Genomic DNA, 13,450 nt, shown 5'->3' on the forward strand with positions numbered 1-13,450 from the left:
ACATTCTAGACCAGTCAATAAGGATTCTGTGGCTATCACTGTCAGCGCAGAGATTCAGGATCGATTTATTTATAATACAATGTTGATTTTTTTTTAAACTAAAGACATTATGTTAATTGTGAGCCCCTTGTACTATAAGTAAGTCTTATAAGACACGGAGTACTCTAACTGACGCGCTGACATCAAGTCGCTTAAAAAATTTCTAGATCAAGCAGGGACTAAATTTCCTATGGAAACAGTGCATAAAGCCGAACAAATAAAAGAGATTCGTAGCGAGACAGATAAAAGTTCCAAAATATATTTATTGCTGAAACTTAAATAAATAAGTAAATATAGGTTTTATTATGATCATACGTCATAAAGAAAATGTGCTGTTATTTGTAACAAAACCTATTTCCAGACTAGGCAGTCAAAAGATAAACAAATGTCAAAATGTGAAGTCTGTATCAAATGCTCTTAACTGACATGCAATTAAAAAGTTTTCAACGATAAAGCAGTTTCCTCGAATGTGGAAATTGTCTTCTTATGAAGGAAATAACTAAAAGTTATCACATTGTTATGTAACTGGGATATCTTTATCCAATTTTTAATATGCATGATGACAGTTCCATAGTTTCAAATGGATTCAATGGATTATAAAAAATGAGCAAGTTTTAATATAAACATTGAGATTTAGAATATACACTAATAAAACTGAAAACAAAATTTTATGAACGATGCGGGACTCGAACCCGCGACCTCTCGCGTTATGTGCGAGCGCTCTTTCCAACTGAGCCAACCGTTCGAGTGACGTATCGTTGATAAAATCTTGAATGCTTTGTTCAACTTTCAGGTTTGTGGCTTCATCTACAGGATATACTTTACAGTTGATAACCTGCTCAACCTCAATATTTGCATATTAGGAAATTGACTTGAGATGTCGCTCTTGCAAATCTAAATAAGACCCCACGTGTAATTAATCCCAGAAGTGAGGGTTATCAGTTTAAAACACAACAAATTGTTTAGATTAAGAATATATTTAGTAAAAAAAAGTATATAAACGGATATTGTAACTGAACCATGACAGACACTGAACAATAATTGGCGTCGCTTCAAGTATGAAGACGTAATAATTGGTTATTTATGCGCAAAAATGCTCGTCACTTACGAATTCAAACTAGATTGATAAAAAAACAAATTTAAAAAAAACCGACTTCGAAAACTGAAAGGTATAAAATAAACTTAATAAAGATTTAATTTAAAACACCTCTTTGGCAAATGTAATACCTATAAGCATTAATAAAATACTATTATTTGCATGTGCTACCTATAGATAGGGCTTAAGTCGGTATTATAACAGTCATCATCCACGTTAGCAAAAATATTCATAAAAATGTTCATAAAATGAAAACTACTGGGCCAAACTATGTAAAATTTTGATGGTACCAAATGGCAACATTTCGCATCAAACAAAAGGAGAATCACGAAAATCGGTTCACAAATCTCAGCGTAATTGGTGTACAAATATAAAAAAAATACCAATTGACCTCCTCCTTTTCAAAGTCCGTTAAAATACAGCAATTTGCATGACAACTTATTAAAAAAATCTTGAAGCACAAAAGGAGACAATTTTGGAAGAATATTTCTAATTTGTAATTTTATATGAAAGCTTGTTATGAGCAAGGGATGTTCTAACGAGATGTAGTTTTCGCAAGAATATGTCATTTATGTGTAAAGTAAAAGTGATGGCTGATCTCAAAAATAATATGAGGGTCGGTCGCATCGTTAAAACTTTTCCTGATATTAAAAGTGTTGCTATCTGCTGTGACATATATTTTGCTATCAAGCACCCTAAAAGTTTTTGTAGTTGCAATATTATACAATTATAGAATAAATGTGTTTTCTTAAAGTATGACTAATTAAGATAGTTTTCCTTTTTTATTTGATGGGAAACCAAATGAGCATGGCCACTTTGTCGTAGGTAATTAACACCGCCAGGCACAGCAGATTTTTTCGAACTTCAATATATTGTGTTAAATAAACTTCAAACGTTTTGATAAAATTTGCAATAAATCTTGTATTTCACAGCAGTTTGGCAGCAATATTTTTACGATTACTAGCTGACCCGACAGACGTTGTTCTGTCAATAAACGGTTCGAGATATGTGGTAAATGCGTGGGAGAGTGCGTGGGTGGTATCGTGACACGACAAACTATATATGTAAACCTTCCTTGAGCTTCAACGAATCTATTACAAAAGAAATTTCATTGAGATCGGTCGAATAGTTTAGGAGTTATTAGGGAACATACAAATTTTGACACAAATTATATTTTTAATTTAAAGATTATGCTGCATTACGCTATCTGTTGTATTTCTTACTTAACCCAAAGCAGAATTCCACGTATACGAGCACAAGCTAAAATCTTCTCGTCCCAAATACCACAGAGTCTGGAGATGACGGTTTTCAACCAGTCTGTGTTGCCAGTGATGACTTACGGTACGCAGACGGGGTCGTTAACTATTGGCCTCATGAGAAAGCTCATGGTCGCTCAGAGGGCAATGGAGAGGAGTTCCGCAATGCTCGGAGTTTCCCTTCGAGATCGAATCATAGAAGGAGGAGATCCGTAGGAGAACCAAAGTTGAAAAGTTCCAAATCATTGCGAAACTGAAAAGTGGTAGTAGAGCAGGGCACATTATTCGACGGACAGAGGGCCATTGGGGCAGTAAAGTCCTTGAATGGCGACCACGTACCGGAAGACGCAGTGTTGGTAAGTCAACAAGATGGACTGACGATCAGGTCAAGATCGCCGGAATACGTTGGATGAGAGCAGCGCAGGACCGATCGGCGTGGAAATCTTTGGGGGAGGCCATTACCCAGCAGTCGACGAATTCAGGCTGATGATGCACTAGCTATTATTATATCTACTAGTAAATCTTGTATGTTATTGACTTAACATTAAAACTCAACTTTGTAGTATCGTTACGTTTATAACGAACACCGTTAACAAAACATGAGGACGTTAATTACATTTCCTAAGGACAAATTCAAACTGGCATGAAATTAACAAAGCTACACCGCTCTCCTACGTGGACGTTTAATGGTTGATGACAGCCCACGGGTGATACCGACAAACAAAGGACTACTTTCAACTGGACCGCAAACCATCATGAGTAATTATTTGATCAGAGGAACGACATTAATAATTACTATAAATATTGTAACACAAATGATTTTTTTAAATAAGACTAATCCAGAGACACTGGTAGTGTATACAATTATTACAATATGTCCAATAAGTGTAATATTATGTAGATATTAGTATGTATTTATAATCTTAATATATATAAATTACGTGACACGTTGTTTGTCCGCGATGGACTCCTAAACTAATGAACAGATTTTAATGGGGATTACTTCATGGAGTGCAGTTAGGTCCAACTTGAGAGATAGGATACTTTTAATTTCGATTTGGGACCCATAATTATTTTTATTTCCAATATTTGTTTTGTATGGACATATTTTCTGTGAGAGAATTTATTGACGCACGGTTTGACAGTTCTGCTGTGAAACAATTTCATTGTAACTCAACAAGATGCATAATATTTGAAATAATTCTTGACGTTATGAAATATTATTGACAAATACATGAAAAACAGGATTTTTTATTGTACAGTACAACGTCTGTCGGGTCAGCTAGTATATTATATGTATTGTATACTATTATTATGTTTTGTAACCGTGTAGCCGTGAGACCACAGCAGCTCAATTCTTCTATGATGTTATCATAGTCTCATCAAATTTTCGACTTCATTTAGAAATGTCATTTATATATAAATATATATGCCATTAGTTATTTCATTTATTATGTAACATTTAAAAATTCATTCCGAATAGAATAATAAATAACTCGTATCGTAACTAGAATTAGTTTAATTAATTAGATCGTATAAAAATACGCTATTATTTTATACTTTTTAGTGCATATTATATCTGTTATTTTGGAATAGTGTATTTGAAGTCGGTTGTTTTTTTTTTGTTTTTTTTTTTGTAATTAATTGCATTACTGTTATGTATTAGATATTTTAATTTCATAACTATATTGTTTTGTTTGACAAAAGACAAGAATATTTCAAACGAAAATGTGTACTTGACAACAGATACCAAATCAGAACAAAAATAATTACTCTATAAAGAACTGCGCCATGCAAATTCTCTACTAACTACTACTACAGAAAAAAAAGCTCAAATTACCCTTGCCATATTATATTTTATTTAACAACAATGATAATATTTTGATAAAAATAATCAACGTAGAAAATTAGTTCTTTAAATGTTCCTTTAAACAATAATCTACTCTGTGATAAGGGAATGTAATCATAACATGCGGAGCAAAGGTAAGCCGGAAGCGGACAATTATTTATCTATTTCTATGTATTTTTTTTTATGAAAATAAGGGACGAGACAAGCAGTACATTCAGCTGTTGATAATTGATACACCCTGCCAATTACAATGCAGTGCCGCTCAGGGTAATTGAAAAACCCAAAAATTCTGAGTGACATTACAATTGCGCTCGTCACCTTGAGACATAAGTTGTCCAGTTTAATTTGCCCAGTAATTTCAGACCGAATCACAATAAGACGAACCGACACAGTAATATTCACACATTACTGATTCACGGTTGAAATAGGCACCGCTGTGATATCCATAATCTAGCCGGCTTCCTGTATAAAGGAGCTAACCCACTGGTACTAAACTTACCTACACCATCATTTAAGAAATTGTCTTTAATTAATAAGCGTATTTTATTAATTTTATGTCTCATTCTCAACTTTAAATACTAAAGACGTCCTTTAATATTTTCAAGCAATTACTTAAAATTAGGCTTTAACGATCGATGATTCAAAGATCGGCCAACTTAAAGTCTATGGGGTCCTTAAATAATGAAACGCTGTCAGTTCCTACTTTGTGGCACATAGACCCAAAATACCACAGTGATGTACAGACCACACCTGGTGGAACTTCGTTGACGACAAAGTTTTTAGGATCAAGCTGTATTTGTTTGGAAAATTACTGTTTTGTTTGATATTAAAAATACTTTGTTCACTGAAATTCCTGAGTATACCTTTTTAGTACAGATTATTTCATGGAGTTTACTTCTTAAGAAACATTTTTATAAAGAGTAAAATCAATCGCAACATAAAAACTTAGATGAAAATCTATATGTCTCTACCTGTCTCTCTGTCTCCATCTATATAAAAATTATAGATTTTCATTTGTGCGTGCATCACGGAAAAACTACTTGATAGATGTTAATTAAGTACCTTTAAGCTGGCACTAAATATACGCACAGTGTCAATTTAGGAGAACACTGTAAACAAACATCAGGATACTGGTTTTATATATAAGTATATTAAGATGTTGTAGGTATATTGTCAATGCCATGGTATTACAAATTCACTAGTAATATTATAATTAACTGGTAGATTGTCTTAGATTAGATTGTTTTAGTGTTCGTTTATCTTTTAACCTAAACAATTTCATCTTTTTTACATCCAGGCCCAAGAATGTATGAAAGGGTATCCGTCTCCTGTACTGTATATAAGAACGTATATCTATATATAAAATTCTCATGTCACAATGTTATTCGCCATACTCCTCCGACACGGTTGATTTTATATGTATATTTGGTAGGACTGAGAATTGGTCGAGATCTATTTATTTAAATTACTTAACGTTTGGGTCAGCTAGGTATATTATAATATTAAGAAGTGCTTTTTGTTTGTTCGTTTCAACGCAATAATCACCGGATCTGCCGATTGGATTTCAATAATTCTTATAAGACAGCCAGGTTCATGAAGATTAGTAAAAGTTACACTTCTAGCTGTAAATATTGACTTTTGAGGAAAAAGTCAGGAGAAAAAGCAATCACGAACTGTTTTATCCACGTGCACTGTCGTAGAGCTTAGAGGTGGGTGGTAGCATGTAGGTGGGACCAGAGAGTAGGAATGGATATTTAAGCTGTGGGACTAATTAATTAGAAGGGGTCAAAACATTTTAAATTTTTCGCATTCTAATTCTCTTGTAGCTCTCTTATTTTTCTTTTTATTTCATTTGGAAATAGCCCTTATACTTATGTATAAAATTTGAATTCTTGGGCGAGATATAATAATTGAACGTTTCAATTTATTTGTGGCAAATCCGGGAGTAGTATGATTGTCATAGGTGCTTGGTGGTACGCCTCCAAATTTTCAAGTTAGTGGGATGTCTAGAAGTAAGTGACAATAATTTTCAAAGATCGGAATATTTGAGTACATAGAAACAGGCCAAGCTATTTTTTTATGAAAATAAGGGACGAGACGAGCAGGACGTTTAGCTGGTGGTAATTGATACGCCTTACCCATAAGAATGCAATGCCGCTCAGGATTCTTGAAAAATCCGAAAATTCTAAGTGGCACCACAATTGCGCTCGTCACCTTGAAACATAAGATGTTAAGTCTCATTTGCCCAGTAATTTCACTAGCTACGGCGCCCTTCAGACCGAAACACAGTAATGTTTACACATTACTGCTTCACGACAGAAATAGGCGCCGTTGTGGTACCCATAATCTCGCCGGCTTCCTGTGCGAAGGAGCATCCTACTGGTAAAACGAAGAAAAGCTAATATGAAGTGTCTAAAAAGTGACCACAAAATAAAGGGCGTATTTAAGTGACATCACATTTCAATTTCATACAGAGTTATTCATATTACGATTCACAAACCTAATTGGAATAGACTTGTATTTTCATATAATTATATACGCGAGGGCACGACTTATAATACATCATGGTTTGTGGGACACAGTGATGTATTTACGACACACCGACTCGACGCGGCCCGTGTAATTTAATTGTCATTATGACACCGTAATTAATGTGTTTCAGACTACCCACAATATTAAGCCAAATAATAATTGTTACAAATAGAGCCTTTCATAAAAAAAGAGGTGTCTTCATCATGAAAAACAATAAATGTAATATTAGAATTCATAATTTTTTTTTATGGAGGACAAACGAGTGTTCGTGTCGCCTGGTGTTAAGTGATCACCGCCGACCAAATTCTCTTGCAACACCAGATGAACCTCAGGAGCGCTGCCGGCCTTCATTTAATTTTAATTTGATGTTGTTCGTACATGCGCTCGTAATTCAGTATAAAACACGTTTAAGTGACTACGCGTTTGCATTGAAGCCCTCGCCTTCGCCTCATACTCGTACTAATTGCACGCACGCTGGGAATCACTAATGCTGAGATGTATAGAGCGTACTTAGAATTTACTCAGACATTACTCACGTAAAACTTAGCTGTGTTTAATCATAGCGTAAACTTTGATTATGTTTTTATAGTCAATTGACAAATAAAATTATTCTGAGCTTAAGCTAAGGCTAGGGTTACTTTGGAGTTCTGACGAAAATTTGTTCTGACGAGTACGTCCGAAATCCTCGTCAGAACAAGGCGTTTACACTGTGCGTGTTTTCTGTTATTCTGATAGTCAGTTCGCTTCTGCCGTCCAGCGAAGATGGACGAATTTGATGAATTTTATTTTCTTGAAAGTCCATTATCTAAAATTATTATTGTTAAATGGTGGAAAGACAGAGCATGTCAACGAGTTATTTTCTATAAGAGACGACAAAGGAGAGTTCCAAATGTAGAGTGTTGAGTTCTGAACTTTCTCCCACTTTTGCCGAGAAATATATCTGTTGTGATAATTTTTGTCTCTCATCAACACCTGTTCTCGTACCCGACACTGATGAATTTATCGTTATCCATGGTGGAAACCAAATCACTCGAAATTCACAGACGCAGGTCGTGAAAAAAAATCAAACTCGTTTGAACGCTCGAGTGGTTCTGACGACGTCGTGCATGTTCTGACGCGTTCGTCGTTGCCAGTGTAAACACTGTCATTGGATACCAGGCGTTTGTTTCTTCTGATGAATCCGTCAGAACTCGTCATAACAAATTTTCGTCAGAACTCGCATCCATAATAACCCTAGCCTAAGACAGCCCAATGCAAAAGCCAAGTTCGCGTTTCAGATAATGTTTACATCTAGATACAGTCTCTTGCTGATAGACAACCGATAAAAACAGACCAGGAATATTAGTTTTGTATGCGTGACAAGCTACGTCTTACATTATGTAATTTTGCGGTAATCCATAATTATAGAAATGTTTTCAGTTTTCTTGAGTGTTAATATCGCCAATATTCTTCAAACAATTCAACACGTGTTTCGCCTACTACTAGTACATAGTCTCGTGCCAGAGTTTGGCGAGTCAATATCTCCTGAAGATGCCTCGTGTAGAGTTGAAAGTAGAGTGTTGTTTGAAGACGAATATTGGCGGAATTGATTCTCAAGAAAGCTCAAAACATTTATATGACACTGTATGTTTGTGTGTACGTGCATTGCTCAAAATAGAGATTAGTTCTAAGTTCTATTTTTTTCGACGTTTTCACAGATCTAAGATTTACGTTTTATCATACTCATATAAAGGAGTATTTTTTTTTTTTTATGAAAATAAAGCACGAGACGAACAGGACGTCAGCTGATGGTAATTGATGCGCCCTGCCCATTACAATGCAGTGCCGCTCAGGATTCTTGAAAAAACCCAAAAATTCTGAGCAGCACTACAACTGCGCTCGTCACCGACAAGGTGTTAAGTCTCATTAGCCCAGTAATTTCACTAGCTACGGCGCCCTTTAGACCGAAACACAGTAATGCTTACAAATTACTGCTTCGCGGCAGAAATAGGCGCCGTTGTGGTACCCATAAGATAGCCGGCATCCTGTGCAATGGAGCCTCCCACTGGTTTAGGTTGGAGTATGGCGAGTATGAATGTAATTTGGGACCCACTGAAAGAAGTGGAACATCATAGAATCTTATTATATAGGTTATAGGTTATAGGTTATCACGGGCTATTATCCGCAACTCGACGACTACAGCGCGCCTATTTTGCGTGGCGTAGAATCTTATTAATAATTGTAGAACGTCACAAAACTAAGAAAAAAGCAAATCGTAAGTAAGTCTAAAAAATTGTAAGAAATAATGTGGAAGGTTGGCGAGCAGTACGATAGTTATGGTTATTAGTAAAAAGTACTAATAGTTTACGTGTAACAATTCATTCTTTTCTAAGCAGGTGTGATACTTTTAAAGAAGTTACCTACTCATTTTAGTACCAAAAAACGAAAATAATCTTTTTGAATCTTATTAAAACTGGTTTGAGTAGGTATGTATAGTTCGATGGTAGCGGGACATCCATATGAATAATGACAGAGACTGTCATGTCAAAAAAATGTAGATGTCAATTGTGCAAAACGTTCCGTTAATGCAAGATGACTTATTTTGTTACGGCCGTTTTCAATAACGTATCTCTAGTTACGGATACATTGCTGTCACCGTTTAATGACAAGATCTTATCTATCCATAGTTATGTCCAATATAGTTATAGTCCAATGCTTTATGTCGATAGGTTATTGAAATGTAAGTAAGCGTGAAAGGATAGATTTGTCTACCACTAGTAAGTTAAACTAAGGATAGATACGTTATTGAAAACGGCCGTTAATAAATTATAATAATTTCATTCTTTTGACTCCCTCTTAGCGCCTCAATAATTTTTGTATATTCATCGTGCATGCTTCCTTCATTTTTAAATTATGTACGTCCATTCTCGCCATCCTCCTTTACGTGAGTAAAGTTTAAGAATAGTCTAAGTTTGCTTTATAGATCTCAAGCTAAATATCTCCTATTGGTAAACAATATCCTAATATTCTTACCGCTTTCAAAATATTGTAACTATTCTTACAATTTAATAAAATTTCTAAACATAACATTATGTCATGTTAAATTTAGAATCACCATAACGCGTAGCACGCTACACAAATAACTGGATCCATAAAAACCTTTCATGTTATCCGGAACATTATAGTCTTTATCGATTTGCCATAAAACTTTATGAAATACTATATTTTTATAAACACCCCGTTGTTTTAATACCATGTTCGCGTTATTTTGGTATCTATAAAAGTGTTTGGCTTCTAATGCATGCGGTATTGATCGTTACAATCTGAGATAATATGTAATAGAGGCCGTTTGTTTTGTGATGTAAAACAGATTTTGTTGGTGTTATCTTTATTGTGTAAGTACATGATTAATTTTGATAAATTTCAAATGTACTAAATAAATCCACTGTATTAATTACTTGAAAGATTATTTGTATTTAGAAGATAAAAAATTTTAGATTCTTTACGATAATTTTCGTTTCCGCACTATGATAATGCTTAAGCCTAGTGAGATTCGTTTTACGCACACGAAGGTCATAAATAACACTAACGTACGAGTAACAGGGAATCAAAAATATCTTAAAGATGAAGTAATTACTAATAGCACACAGAAATGAAAAAGAATTTTAGTGGCACTAAGACTTGGGCCGTTGTCTGTCAGATGACAGGCATCACCGTTTCGATTCCCACCGGCCACATTATGTTGTGTTTTTGTATTTTCAACTCATATGTTTCTTTATGTGATGCTCTTTTGGTGAAGGAATGTTACAATGAGGGCAGCGCAGGACCGTTCGTCATGGAGATCTTTGGGTGAGGCCTAATGTTCAGCAGTGGACGTCTTCCGGCTGATGATGAACGAAATGACACTACTGGTAACAAATTGTTCATTTTGAAATGTATAATTAACTGAAAAAAAAATTTCATATATTTTATTTTTGGGGTATATAATATTATTATATTGGTCTGAAATTAGATGGCTCACTTTTATCCCCTTATCTTGTCGAAGTCGTTTTGGACTAAAATAGTGCTTTTGGACCCGGAGTGCTTTCACGTACACAGCACACAATAGACATTGTATAGGAGAAAAAGAACCCGTGAATACTAATTTGACTTAATGCCTAATAAGTATTGAAAAATATATAGTATTAGTTAAAATAATATATTATTTATTATAATAATACTAAATAGATGCGTAATTGTCCTTGTCACCGTAAAAGTAATTATTGCTGGCTTTCAAATGTCAAGGTCCTAAAATAGTTGTCGCCGAGTGTTCAATATAATATTTACCCTACAGGCATAATTGTACTTTGAATCATATTATCATTACTCTTATATTCATAACCTACGCTTTTTGCATTTTACATCACCAAAGGCAATATTCTTGGAATAAATAACAAATTAATAAAATTTATTGTCCTATCTGCATAGGGCATAATATTTAATATCTATAAATAAGTATGCAATAGTAGATCAAAATAGTTGACGCTGGTGCTATTGCTAGCCGTTCAAATTAAAAAAAATCATATCATTTATTGATCCTCAAAAAATACCACCCATTCTCAATAGGGTGCCTTAGACCTGAGAAGAACGGGGGCAAGAAGCTCAGCTTATTATTTTTTTTTTATGGAATAGGAGGACAAACGAGCGTACGGGTCACCTGGTGTTAAGTGATCACCGCCGTCAACATTCTCTTGCAACACCAGAGGAATCACAAGAGCGTTGCCGGCCTTTAAGGAAGGTGTACGCGCTTTTTTTGAAGGTACCCATGTCGTATCGTCCCGGAAACACCGCACAAGGAAGCTCATTGCACAGCTTTGTAGTACGAGGAAGAAAGCTCCTTGAAAACCGCACTGTGGAGGACCGCCACACATCCAGATGGTGAGGATGATATCCTAATTTGTGGCGTGTCGTGCGAAGGTGGAATAATAGCGTATCTTTCATTTTTGACACTAGAATAAAAACTTTTTTATGTAAATCTTTACTAACACAGATATGGATCTAATCCGAAATAAATGTTTTTATTCTTATCATTTATCATTAAAAACATGTAAATCAATAAATTTACAGTGGGGCACTATTAGCACATATACTACGTTCAAGACAATTTGTGTACAAGAATATAATTCTTTTAGTAAAGAGATAAAATAATTCTAATTAGATTTTGTAAGGAAGTAAAAACAAATTGTGGTTTTTTGTAGTGAGAGTGGATTGAAAGGTATTTTGGAAGTGTGATTAAGTCACATTACTTTCTCAAACGTTATTATATAGAAAGTATAGTATTAATTAATTTTCTTCTTTTTTTATGAAAAAAGGGACGAGACGAGTTGACATTCGGCTGATGGAAATTGATACGCCACGCCATGCATGCGCTCGTCTCCGTGAGACATAAGATGTTAAGTCTCATTTGCCCAGTAATTTCACTAGCTACGGCGCCCTTCAGACCGAAACACAGTAATGTTTACATTACTGCGTCACGGCAGAAATAGGCGCCGTTGTAGTACCCATAACCTAGGCGGTATCCTGTGCAAAGGAGCCTCCGACTGGTACTTCTCATATCCTACTTGTCAATATTTTTATCATCCTAAGGTGTGAGAGTAAAAAGTATGAAATATTGTTTTTTTTTATTTGGCCCTTGATAGTTTTTTTAAGAAAAAGGAGGACAAACCAGCATACGGTTCAGTATGTGATCCCCCCCGTCCAATTTACGGCAGCACCAGAGGAATCACAGGAGCGTTACCGGCCTTTTAGGCGAGTATACGCAATGTTTTTATTGTACCCATCTCCTTCCTATTTATTAACTAGTTAAGTCTGTAACTGTTTTAATATCTAAACTTAATTCACTTACCGCCGTTTCCAATATACTATCTACAGATAGAGATAAAAAGTCAGTAATTAGCTGTCTATAATCAGAAGCTATCCCAATATACCCGATAAGATATTCTTATCGCCTTTATTGGGACGCGTGAATTGCAATTTCCATACAAACTTCTATCGCTGGTAAGCTATACGTCGTCCCATTGACAGACAGCGTGTACGGATAAGGTGAGTTACTGTCGATAAGGTTATTGGGACAGAAAAGTCAACGATAGTTACGATTTTTATCTCAAGTAAGAGATAAACTGAATATTGGGAACGACCGTAAATCACTGCTGATATGGTTATGTAAGTTCTATTAACTTATTTGTTAATAAGGCTATCGGAAATACATTGCCAGCTTGTATTTTGACACATCAATTAATTCACCTGTTCAAGCCCGTTCCGCCTGTCTTTTGTCTCCTTTACCAAGACAGTGTTTCCCAAACATTGTTCTGCCATGGCCCGGTAATTCACACTGGCCCTTCGTGACCCACATATGTAGGTAATTCTAAACTCAAACTGGTTCGAATAGGTAAAATAATTCACATTTATTAATAGTAAAAATCTTATAAATAGTAAGAAGCGGTGAGTTCACCACATTTTATTTACTTTTATGTACGTTACGAATATATTTACGAAGCACCGATCGATAGTAGATAATATTTTTAAAACAAGGCGAAAATTATGCGACCTGGTATTTTATTTTGATGGCCCGGTACCGGGTCGCGACCCGGCAGGAAGCTGCTATACGGTATTCAGGCAGGCAAACTATTAAATTTTTTTAACCGACTTCAAAAAAGGAGA

General features: G+C 35.1%; 1 non-coding gene across 1 annotated transcript; it reads right to left on the reverse strand.

Moving 5' to 3' along the window:
* Nucleotides 1-710: 710 nt before the first annotated feature.
* Trnay-aua (transfer RNA tyrosine (anticodon AUA)) lies at nucleotides 711-784 on the reverse strand. The gene has a single exon. It is a non-coding gene; the product is annotated as a tRNA-Tyr (tRNA).
* Nucleotides 785-13,450: the final 12,666 nt, after the last annotated feature.

Source organism: Leptidea sinapis, chromosome 14 (genome assembly GCF_905404315.1).
Source record: "Leptidea sinapis chromosome 14, ilLepSina1.1, whole genome shotgun sequence".
Lineage (NCBI taxonomy): Eukaryota > Metazoa > Arthropoda > Insecta > Lepidoptera > Pieridae > Leptidea > Leptidea sinapis.